Raw genomic sequence first — 12,564 nt, 5'->3', positions numbered from 1 at the left:
TAAAGCAACTTGATTTAAACAGATGTTTAGATTAGATAACCTCTGGTCATCTCTTCTTATGGAAATTATTCTACAAGTCGATGAAAGTGTAACTTAAAAACTAGCCACAAATGAGACTGTCTTTATAATATTTCTTCCCGCAAAACAAGCCTACAAGTAGAGAACGACACTATGAAAATGGTATTCCGGTCTTGGGAGACTTATCAGAAATGGTTTGAACAAGAAGGATAAAGGCAAATTCTTATCCCTCATTACTGAATAGTCAGACAAGTAAACACAGTTCATGCTCCCTCCAAAGACTATTCATGAGGAACCAACAAAATCAATAAAACTTAAGTCTCAAGCTTCTGATAGACTTCATACTGCACATCATTCATAACGTACAAAAAATTACAACAGTAACAGAACAGCTTCTCATAGGTAAATCTTGACTATCCTTTGCTCCACCTTGAAATCACTATATAGATACACTGAAATACATAAATAAAATTAGGAGTTTCAGGCCATATTTTGGTATTGTACAGTTCAAGGGAGTTGCAGGGAGAAGAAAAAACTCTTTTCACATTTACATGCTACTACCTGAAACTGTCTTTAGCAGCATTTGACCACTGGATTACACTGAAACTGGGGCCACTATAAGAAAGTGTCCCATTCCAGCTCACTGGAATCCAGCTCTGCATGGTCAAGACAGAAGGGAATACAAAGAAATGAAAGATAACCACAGATTAGAAAAGCACTGTCATCAGTTAATTTAGCAACTTGACCAACACAGAGAGTCAGGGAGACAAGAAGGAGAAAAGCTCTAATGAAGCAAAAAGCCCAGGCAGAAATATCCGTATTCTCTATCAGCTGAGCTGTGAGAATGTCTGTGGTACATTCATCTTCAGGAATGTTCGTCATCAGCTCCCTCAGATACATTGGCAAGATTTAAACAGTGGCAGGCACAGCGGGACCTGTCGTGAAGAGCAATGCTCCAGGATAGCGAGATGAGCGACTACAGCCTTGGGAGAAGGCTAGACCTGGTCAGTTCACAACCTAGGTGATTCGCTTTTGCTAATCCAGATCTCTGGGTATTTTATGTACTAGGGGAAGGTTAGCATGAAATGTTAGCATATGTTGAGTTATAATATTAGAAAATGAGTCTACTAAACATTTAAATGATGGGATGCTCACATGGATACTTTAAGCTTGACTTTAACAAAAAAGGTGAACAAAGCAAGGACAAAGGAAGAAAAAGGACTGGACTGTCAGACTGGAGGGGAAAGGAGGAGAAAGAGCTGAGCCTTTACCGAGACCCTTAACCCAGAACAAAGATACTATCTTAATACAGGGGAGTCAGACAGTTTCCTACAAAGTTGCAAAACTGCTTGTGCCAGCCAAGTGAAGATGGAAACAGAAGCAAGAGGAGTTCTGGAGGAAGAGCGACAGTTCCATCCAGCCGCAGGGCCGCTTTGCCACTTCACAGTTCTTAAACTCATTCGTAGAACAACTACAGCCTAAAGGTCTGGCTTTGTAACAGCCAAGCTATCATCCAAAGGAAAACTTCGTGTGTGTGTCACGAACCTGAAAAGATGTTTAAATAATCTGGAGTTGTGCTTTTGAGTGATTTACTGAACTAAGGAAACCGTGGGGTCCGATCTCCCCCCCATATGGGAATTGTGCAAAAGTCCTTAACAGTCTAATAAAGCCCCTCGGAAATATTGCATCAGCATTAGCTCTGCTCTCTGGTATTTTCTTGCCTGTTCCACAGTAAACACGGAGGAAATGAGGAATAAACATTCCATTTACAAGACAACTAAATATATAAATGGTTGATATTTCCTCTTTTTCTGAATTGTACAAATGGACCTAGACCATCAAATTTCACCAGCAGCCAGCTGTTTCACAGAATCACAGAATAACCAGGTTGGAAGAGACCCACCGGATCATCGAGTCCAACCGTTCCCATCAAACACTAAACCATGTCCCTTCAGCTATTAAAACAGTACATCTCTAAATTATGAGCTAGATGACTTTCCACTATAAAAAAGTTAAGATCAGAAATTGAGGTTTTCCTATATATAGATACCTTTGCACAGAGGAACTGAAAGGTTCATTTTTCAATTATTTCTGATATTTCAATCAAAACCTCTAGGAAAGAGGGTTATTCTCTAGCAGAGAGATTGTATGCATCTAGAAAGAGAGGCAAAAAAGTGAAATAATTAAAAACAGTGGAAAATTAATTAGGAGTGAAATACCATCCTAAAAAGAGCACACATGACCAAAGCATAGCGCTACCACAAAGCAGACTGTGCTTAAGGCTCATATACAGAGACGCCACGGATACTAGAAGTCAGAAGGATCCAACAACTCAAGTCTAATGACAATTATTAGATATATTTTATGCATCTTTTTCATTACACTTGTTTATAAAGACATCTTGAAATGCAATGCCATTTAGCAGAAAAGAACAGTCCTAGGAATCACACACAATCAATACTTTTGTCATGAAGTTAATAGTAATATAGCCAAAAGTAGTCCTGGCCACCCATCCTAAACGCTAAAAATAATTAAGAATGTCTAAGAATCAAAGACTAATTTAGGCTTGAAGGGACCTCTGAGAGTCATGTGGTCCAAGATTAGTTTCTACACTGAAGCTAAAGCAGGCTGCTTAGGAGTTTGCACCATTAACTCTTAAAGTCCTCACGGATGGATGCTCCACAGTCTCCATGAGCAACCACTCGAGTGCTCAACCACCCTCACAGCAACAGTAGGACATCAGGAAGAATTTCTTGCCCAAGGAAGCTGTGACTGCCCCATCCTCGGGGTTGTTCAAGGCCAGGCTGGATGGAGCCTTGGGCAGCCTGATCCAGTGGAAAGCGTCCCTGCCCATGGCAGGGGGAGTGGTACTAGATAGTCTTCAAGGTCCCTTCCAACAAAAACTATTCTGTGATTTTTTTTCCTCAATGTTCAATTGGAACTTTTCTTGCAACCTGTGCATTCTGCCACTTGCATTCTGGCTTTCCCTCCACCTCTCCAACACCTGGCAGTGCCTTCTCCATAACCCAGTGGAAAACTCTAGTAAGGATCCTTCTCTCCTGCTCTCCTCCAAAGGTCACACACATCCCATGCACCCCACGAGTGTCAGATGCCTCATCACCTCGGCAGCAGCGCTCGGCCAGCCTCCCTCCAGGCTGTGAGCATCTCTCTTGTTTCCAAGACTCTAAAAGCACTTCAGTGAAGGATTCCTATTGCTTTGTCACGACTGAAATCTGTACAAGCATACACAAATGTCCAAACTAAAGCAAACAAAGAGGGTTAAAAAAAATGACAAATTAAAATCAATTTTAGGTTATAAAATCTGAATTCTCTAAGTCCCTTAAAAAAAAGGGAGGCGGGGAAACAAGTTTACTGGCTCCTAAACACAGGAATGAGTTTCGTGCCTGGCTGAAGCCTGTATACAGAGATTCGAAATTACTAAAGCTGTCTCCAGTGGACAGTTTTCATTTTATATGTTTGGAGGGCTCAGTTTCAACTTTCTTGCCCATCTGTTTCAGTAACTTGATTAATGGAGTCAAGAATTAACTTGTCAAAGTAAGCGTGCAAGCAGCAAAAAGGTATTATTTTATTTGGACATTGTGATAGGTACCTGTATTTTTACTGTGCTAAGTGAGTAAAAGACAAATAACTTCAAGCAACAGTTTCCAAAAACTGCAGAAATGAGAATCAAAGCATCAAGTGCTGCCAGAACCTTTCCCAAGCATGTTTACCCACCACTTGGCGTGTGGCCTAGATCAGAAACTGATATAAATTCACACATGCTGACTTAAAACAGAAGCACTTGCTTCAAGTACTTACAGAAAGGGAACTAACACACACACATCAATCTCTTTAAATCCATGTTTAACTGAAATATTATAATGATTTATTTCCTGCCTTTAAAAAAAGGTTATAAATCCAAACATATTACCCTGCCAGTTAAAAACCATTTGGCAATAAAAACAAGCAGGAAAAGTTTAGCTTGTCTGACTCTGCTTCACAGACATTTTCTACTGAAATTATGACACCATGTATACATCCCTTTTTAAGGAAGCTAAGAAAAGTCACCTCCTCTTGGCAATAAAGCAGGGCGCCCAAATATACTTGTTGTCAACAAACTTCATTTTCCACCTGCTTTCAGCTCTAATGGCCAGATTTTTCTCATCCCCAACTGTGCATCCAGTGCATTTCCAGTGCCTCCTGCAGAACTACTTACGGATCGCCCAGCATCAGTGAAACCTGCACACAGACAGCTGTGCAGATTGTTCTCTTTCTGACCTCCCCAGGAACATGTTTAAACACCTGACAATGTGATGCAAACAAGGTGACAGAAGAATGGTTAGACTTCCCATCTCAGGGAAGCTCACCGAAATGAAGACACCGAATCAGTGTGTAAATGTTTGGGCATCTAGTGCCAAAGGGTACAGTCAACAGTCCCTGAGTAAGGTAGCTAAGCTGCTTATAGCACAAACGCGACACGTTTCCGCCTAGAATTCACAAAAGCTAGAAATACCTCAGAAATAGGCAAGAAAAGTCATATCCGAGATCCAAGAACTGAAAAATTAGGCTAGTTTGATGGACAATGGAATTGTAATACAATGCAAATACTAAAACACCAATGACCAAAAAAAAAAAAAAAAAAATCTAAGTTGCAGAGAAAGTACCAGGAGTGGGAAGTTACAGACAAAAAAGAAAACAACTAATTTTCAAATTCCCTGAAAGATACAGGCAGAGTTTAACTTTCGCCAGCAAATCAGGGGTTACATGCAATTACAATACTTCTATACTAAGCCACTTGCTGCCCCAAAACACGCCCAGTGTGCACAGCAGCCAAGAGAAAAATCTGAAGCCCATCTGAGTCTCATATGATACAATTGCTTTTAAGAGGGCAGATGCTTTAATAAGAGCCCAAAAGAGCATCTGTTAGTAGCAGATCAACTGAAATGAGTATGGAGTCACTGCTTTTTTTTAATGCAACTATAACAAAGTCCAATACCATAATAGCTTAATAACCATGCTACTGACAAGAAGCAGCCAAACAAACCACCTATAATACTTACTCCAGAGAACCCGTTCCTATTTCAGTTTGACTGCATAGTGAAGATATGTTTATTAAACATCGTTTCCGTACTATTACCCTTGTTTTCTCAGAAGACTCTACAAGATGACCTAAATGTGACCTAAAAAAGCAAACCACAACCACCTAACTAATCAAATGAGACAATCAATCAGCAATTCAGTTGGTTTAATAGCTCCGTAAACATCTTGTGCAGGAAAGTCAAATCAACCACGTTTTCAATCTCTTTGATTACTACAGTACCATATTAGTATTAATTTAATTGTTAGATCATGTAACATGAAATCCTTAAACATGAGGCTACGGAAAGAAAGAAGGGAAGATAAAAATACATGGAAGATGCCATTTATTCTAGCAATATAGGTAGCGTAATCACGAATTACATAGTCAAAAACATTTATACCTGCTACAAATATTTTTAAATGTATGCTCAAGTTGGATTGGATCAACATCCATCCACTGCAATCAAAGACAAAAGCAAGGGAAATGGAATTCCTTTCACTCTCCTAACCACATGTTCTCTTTTACACTTGGCTGTAACCTGGCTTCTGGGGTTTTTTAAGAATGTAATGTCAGCTGTTGTTCTACTGTAGAGAGTTTGAGTTGATGACAGAAATGATCCCATCTTCCTATTCATATTCTAAGTTGAGAAACAGCAGGAGAAAGGGTCAATGTGTCTTCTCTTAGCAAGATCTTGCAGATGTGCAGGACAACATGCCTCCAGAGCCTAGACATCATCTCTATTTAGCACTACCTTGCAAACCAGGCCCTTGGCAAAGTGCTATAAACAAAAAATAGTTAAACTCCCTCAAGAACAAAGCAGTGCTACCATTTTGCACTGAGATCTGCAAGTCTGTAGGCCAAGCCACAAACACAAGGCATGTCACCGCACTCCTCCTCACATAAACAATTCTTTCTCTAAACCACACTGAAAAGTCCACGCTGTGCTTGTAGGAACTAACACAGCACAGTGATCAGGAACAAGGGCTGCCATTCCCTCCATCCCACACAGAGCCCAACCTTTCTAGGGATCATCACGTAAAGTACCAGGAAACAACCTGGATTCCTCCAGTAGCTTTGAGGGGAAAATAGTTGCTGCCCCATCTGCTTAAACCTGAAAAAAATAAGTTACTGCTCCATACACAACCTTCTGGAAACAACCTTGTAGTGCACAAAGGTACGAACCAGTCCAGAAACCTCTCATGACAAAAGCCTACAGCAGGCAACAGCCAAAAAGCAAGATGAAAGAAAAATATCAGAGGCAGCCTTCCACAGTTTGGAAGTTGCAAGGACGAAGGAACAGTGTGAATCTCTTGTGACCAACACTAAAGTACCACTCTGGCATTAATGTTTTACAGCTATGTCAATAATCACGTTTATGGAGCCAGTAAAAACAAGCAAAGCCTAGCAGCCAGAAGGCAGGAGCCTGGGAGGGGGTGTGAAACACATCTTACTGTAGGTGCAAGATAACTAGAGACTGATTCCAGAACCTCCCTCTGAGGAAGAGTCTTCCATGATGTGTTGCCCTTTAAGGGGCCACATGCCATATGTCTGAAGCACCATCCCCTCAGAAGCAGGATGTTAGCTGGACTAAAAACTGGGCATCCCCACATTCTAGAGGTTTCCAAAGGGTGACATGATGACAAACCAGACGTGGGAGCCAAACACACCATTCCAAATCCATCGGAAACCTGTCATAGGAAACCCACCAGCACCAGCAGAGCAAAGAACAGTGTTTTGAAATTGCATATATGCCGCTGCTGGCACATACACCATCAAATTACCCTAACAACAACAACCACTTCCACAGAGGTTAGCAAACCACAGAGAAGCCTCCCAAACATGATGTGGGAATTACAGGCAAAGCACATAACACCAGTTTTCTATATCAGCACTGATACACTGGAAAAACCTGTGACCTCCTTCCTCCCCTATACTATAATATCTACCCGCTTTATTAGGTGCACAAATAGGAACAAGGTGTAACAGATGTGTTGTCAGATTTTTTGACTACGAGTGCGTTTGAAAAAACAAAATCAAAGAAGGCCAGCACTAAAAAAACTAAAATGCACTCAGCAAAGTAACTCCAGTGCTAGAGGAGAAAGCAGGCAGCCACACAAGTGCTGCATCTCCTGCTTGGAGACTGCTTCTGCCTCATTCTCTCCTTCTGTTCACACCATGTACCGCAAACTGTGACCTGGAACGGGATAAGTTGCTTGGCTCCTATCGTGCTTCAAGTCATTTCCATCTCAGAGCCAGCCTCCTGCACTGTAGTCTTCTCCCGAACACTGGCGAGGCAAGGAGAGCAAATGCTCCTCACACCTTACACAGAATTTGGTGAGAAATGAGAGAAATGCGTATTAGCACAGTGGTCAATGCACTGGCATCTAATCCGATGGTCTGGTTCATGCACAAAGCGCAGAAAATCCAGGGTCCATGAATCGTACACATTTAAGAAGCCAAGTTTAGCAATTCCTGTGTCCTCCACGGTCTCTTGCTGCTAGATTTCTGCTCTCTTCCCTACAGCTCCCTGTGCTTCCCTGCTCTATTCTCACAGCTGTTCCCATCTCTGTGGCAATCCAGACGTGGCATTGACCGAGGGGTTCCTGGTGCTCCTTGGCATCCCTGGGGACAGCCAGGGGCATGGCTATCCCTCTAGACCCCAAAACAGACAAACTTATCCAGTACCATGGTCAAGTATCAGAAACAAATCCTTCATTACAGGGTGACAGCAGGTAGCTTTATTTTCCAGCTAACCAACGATTCTCGTTTTTTTCAGACCAGCAGAACAGAAGTAACGAGAGGTGGTTATCAGCGTAGCTGCAGATCACATCACGGTCACTCTTTCATGTGTCAGTACACCTTCTGCCTTCAAAGCATGGGTGGCAAATGTTTCAAAGGCTGGCAACTGTTTTACTTAGCAGACCAAGGTACCAGTTGTGCCAGCATTCTAAACACCAACAGCTAATGAGACCTCCAACTACATAACACACATGCAAGCATTTGAAGCAACTGCCTCAGGTGGCAAATACAAACTGGATTCTGATGAGCACACACCCTTTCCTCGCTGCATCTCTGTGGAGCACAAGGAAAACAGAACTGTCACTTGGGTGTCAGCAGCAGGGCCGCTTCATGGGTCAATACGGGCTGTGAGCTCAGCCAATACCACCCCACACCCTGGGCTCTTATCGAGCTTCTCATCAACCAGCACCCCCAAGTCCTTATCCGCAGGGCTGCTCTCAATCACATCAACCGCCATCCTGTACTAAAACCACAGATATTGCCCTGACCCAGCTGTAGGACCTTGCACTTGGCCCTGTTGAACCTCTTAAGGTTCTCACAGCCCCACTTCTCCAGGCTGCCCAGGTCCCTCTGGATGACATCCCATCCTCCTGGTGTGACATCTGCACCACTCAGCTCTGCGTCACCTCCAAACCTGCTGAGGGCCCACACCATCTCGCCGTCTATATCATCAGTGAAGACTTTAAACAGCACTGGTCCCAGTACGGACTCCTGAGGGACACGACTTAGCACAGATCTCCATCTGGCCATGGAGCTGTTGACCAGTACTCACACAGCAGAACCGCACATAAGCATCATCCTAACGATGCCGTGCCCAAAGGCAGAGACCAGCTTTGACCTTCTAAAGGTTATTTCTGCACTAACATCAAAGAGACAAAATATTTTACTGATAAAAGACAGCACACTGCTACACAGCCAAGAGTGTTCTACTTCATGGGTGCTGGTGGTGGGTCAAAAAAACCGCAAAAATATCCTTTTGAAAAAATGGCCTTGACCTTTTCCGACATGTGTCACTTCAAAAGGCAGAACACAATCGTTCTACAAAACTCGCCTATCTCATAAAAAATCTAACCAAAACACAATGGGCGCAGAGCTACAGCCTCTCAGCATGTGAAAATACTCAGAGAAAACTGCAAAAAACAACAAGTAGAGACAGAAATTGCAGCACATTGAGCTCTAAACTAAAGGAGCTGCAAAAAGAGATCTATATCAGAACCACAAGTCAGTTTACAGCCTTTCTTTTTCCTTAGGATGGACAAAACAAAGACCACAAAGCACTTTCATGAATAACTAAAAAATATGGGTCAGTGTTATAACTTAAGTTAAATGGATAACAGTTAGAAACATGATTTGGTGCTAAATGCAGTCACCTGTCTTCACTGAAGCACTCCATATGCCAGTGACACTCATCCAGTGGGTGATTCCGAGCAGAAGCTCTGTACTTGCTGCTCTGAATCCCGCTATGAGGAAAACCGGCTCACCCTGCCCACTTTGTTTTGAACATTCTGATTTCTAACAGGGTTGAATTTAACACTGGGGGGATCTCTCTGACAGGGACACATCTGATGGTGCTCAGGGTCAAGTAACCCAACAATCTTCCTACTCGCTGTAGTTCAGAATTCAACATGACTGAAATTATGAGGCAAATAGCAATCTTCCGTCCTTACAATAAAGTCAACAAAGGAGCGGAAAACTTCAGGCTCTTACTAGCACTGGAAAATGAAGGACCTTCAGCTAAAGGAGCAGAGAACAGATACTGCCAGATGGCAAGGCATCACCTGCACGACTAAGGATCAACAAACAAAAATTAACAAAACCAATGTATTTTTATTTTTCCCAGAATAATTAAACCATTTTACTTCTGCTCTGCTACCTCCAAAGGAAACGCCTCTGGGCAAGGCAGAAGGAGAACACACTGCTGTTAATGAAGCTGAACAAAAAGACTCCAGTAGATGGCAATTTTTTCCTCTTATTCTGTCAGGCAACCAGCCATTCTGCGATCCGAGCACAATGTGCTGAGATCTAGATTAGCAAAGCCTCTGCCAGTGGAAGCCCTTGCAAACGCGCTCAGTACTCAAGAGGCTGCCTCTGCCAGTAACTTCAAACAACAACCACCGAATACATAAGCATCCCAGGAGAGACTGTGGGCCAGAGAACCTACCGGATCTGAGGGTACTCTACAGTTCAAAAAGCTCTACGTTCTAGGCAGCATGTGACCATTGTATAAAAACAGCAGTGTTTTTATGAGTCACAAACAAGTGCTTAGATTTGCTTTATGTTGATTCATAATCACAGAGTCAAATGAGTAACACTTTCCAGCTCATTTCCACTTCCACTCCAGTTCAGGGCACAAGTGATTACCCGACTGGTTCAGTAGCTCCAAAGCTGGTGACAAAGAACTGAATAGTTTAGATTGAACAGACTCATCTGTGTGAAGTTCCCCCAGCTCCTCCCAGAGCCCACAGATCACTCACAGCTCCAGGCAACTGCCGCAGCTTTGCTAAATCTGGTTCACTAAACCTGGCTGGCTGACCAACGTGAAGAATCAGAAGCCGTGGGCAAGAGCAGTGCTCCTCCTGCAAGAAAACCAAAGCACATGAATACACAGTGTTGGGCTTCAAGGCTTGAGGCTGAGCTGACTGAACCACTGAGCAGTAGCCGAGATGGGCGCAAATGAATCCCACGCCCTGCACAAGCCCTTGTGCCACCCAGAGAGATGCCTGCGAGTACGAATGAGCTGCCAGCCCACCGGGCTGCAATCGCTGAGCACCCTCAGCAGCCAGACTGCCAAAAGCCACCTTCTGGAACACTAACACAGACTGCAAGCGGTGACACAAATTCTGATTCTTCATGGCTTTTCCTTATATCCAAAGCAGCGTTTGAAACCAATTCTCAGGGAGGGGGGCACTAACTGCCAGCAGCACAGCAATTCCTACCCCTGAAAGATGTCAGTGAAGCACTGGTTCACTGGTCCTGGATCACACCACAACTATGTCCCATACTTACGTCTTCAAACCGACTTTTGAAGCCAGGTTTATTATTGGGCAGAACACAGGATTGTTAAGGAACAAAAATTACCTCCACACCATCGTTTTTTGGTAAAGAAATCTTATATCCACTTAATGAGCTCAAGGCAATTTACAGATGCTATAAAGTTCATGAAGTCCTTCTCCACAATTTCCTGTTGACTGACTTCAGCTGGAAATAAAGAGTTCGGGCACACAGCTCCCACTGCCTCTGCCTCTCCTCAGAAGTCAGGATGCCCCGATACGGCCTTTATCATTGATGCATTTTCTACTCACCAGTGTGTCCCAGATAGACAAACACTACAAAAACCCTCAATGGTTCCACTTAAAAGTTACTAAATGAATAAATATTTACTTGCATTTAAATAGTGAGTTTGAAGACAGCATGTTGGCTCTGCAAAGATATTATCCCAACTACTGAGTTACTTTAAACATGATTAACAGGACTACTCGATATTTGTTTCTTGTTGTCTCTTCTGTGTATTCAGTTTTCTCACTGCTTTCACAGGCTGATGTTTCACTTCCCATTTACATTCTGTTAAATGCCTAACACGAAGCCGTGCAAATTTATTTCTATTTAGTTCCCAAATTCTGCTTTTTGTTGCATGCATATTTGATTTTATAAAAACGAGAACACACTAGTAGAGTTCAATAGCAAAATAAAACAATTAATCTCTCAGTATTTAATTGTTATGCACTATTTTGTGAAGCTACTTCCCACTCTGCTCCAGATACCAGTTTAAAGGCTTTGTTAAAACAAACTCCAAAAGCGTGGACTCCGGGAGATTATGAATGAATACAGCAGTGTCTAGCTAAGTTTACTTCAAAGGCATGCGACTGCGGTTTAATTCCAAACTATTACCACATGATAATATGATAAATACAAACAGTATTCATAGCTAATGTCATGTACGGGGTAAATACTAGCCAAGAATACAAGTAATCACTAGGGATATTTCTTGTGATGAAGAATGGGAAATCCAAGCATCTAAGAACAGCAGTTTACCCTCAGCTATAAGCAACACTCAAGTCCAAGTCTACCAAGCTCATTTAGGTAATGAAAAAGTGCATTTTAATTTGCTTGAGCTCCCCACTCTCCCCTCTTTCAGACAGTGAGATTTCCACAGCCTCATACTCTGGTGCGTTATCCAAGGAGCTGCATGTTACGTGTCAGACTGTACAAATGCAGGTTCTCGGGGTGTGTATGGAACCGCACCGAGAACCAGCACTGTGTTACGAAACCAAAAGGGAGAGTATCCCTAGGGGAAGGTGGAAGCACAACGAGCAGAGTCCAAAGAGCGCAAGGCCAGGCAGTGCCGGCTGCTCAACAGCCAGCACCAAACCCATCTAGAGGAGTGGGGAAATTCACAACCTTCTCCCTTAATGCCTCTTTATATAAAGTTCTACAACCTTCTCAATCATCTGGTATATCCATCTTCTTTTAAGAAGAAAAAGTGCGTGGCTATCAAAGATTCTATCTTCCTAGAACTGACAAATTATTCCTAACATCATCAACAATTTTTATTTAGTTTTTAAAAACTCCCCTCTGTATTAATAAAATTAATCGTATTTCTTCATGAAAGTTACTGCACATCAAACGAGGAAGAATACCTCAACACGTATGCAACTACCAGGCTCTGC

General features: G+C 42.6%; 1 protein-coding gene across 1 annotated transcript in view; it reads right to left on the bottom strand.

Annotated features, from left to right (window-relative positions):
* The window catches only part of PIK3CB (phosphatidylinositol-4,5-bisphosphate 3-kinase catalytic subunit beta), an 85,499-nt gene that overhangs the window by 42,295 nt on the left and 30,640 nt on the right, over positions 1 to 12,564 (bottom strand). Inside the window, exon 3 of the mRNA XM_069865401.1 lies at positions 5,079 to 5,198. The gene's annotated coding sequence lies outside the window, so the exon portion shown is untranslated. The remainder of the gene's footprint in view (positions 1 to 5,078; positions 5,199 to 12,564) is intronic.

Source organism: Phaenicophaeus curvirostris, chromosome 10 (genome assembly GCF_032191515.1).
Source record: "Phaenicophaeus curvirostris isolate KB17595 chromosome 10, BPBGC_Pcur_1.0, whole genome shotgun sequence".
In the NCBI taxonomy this organism is placed as follows: domain Eukaryota; kingdom Metazoa; phylum Chordata; class Aves; order Cuculiformes; family Cuculidae; genus Phaenicophaeus; species Phaenicophaeus curvirostris.
Note: the sequence above shows the minus strand (reverse complement) of the source record. Positions and strands in the feature narration are given on the sequence as shown.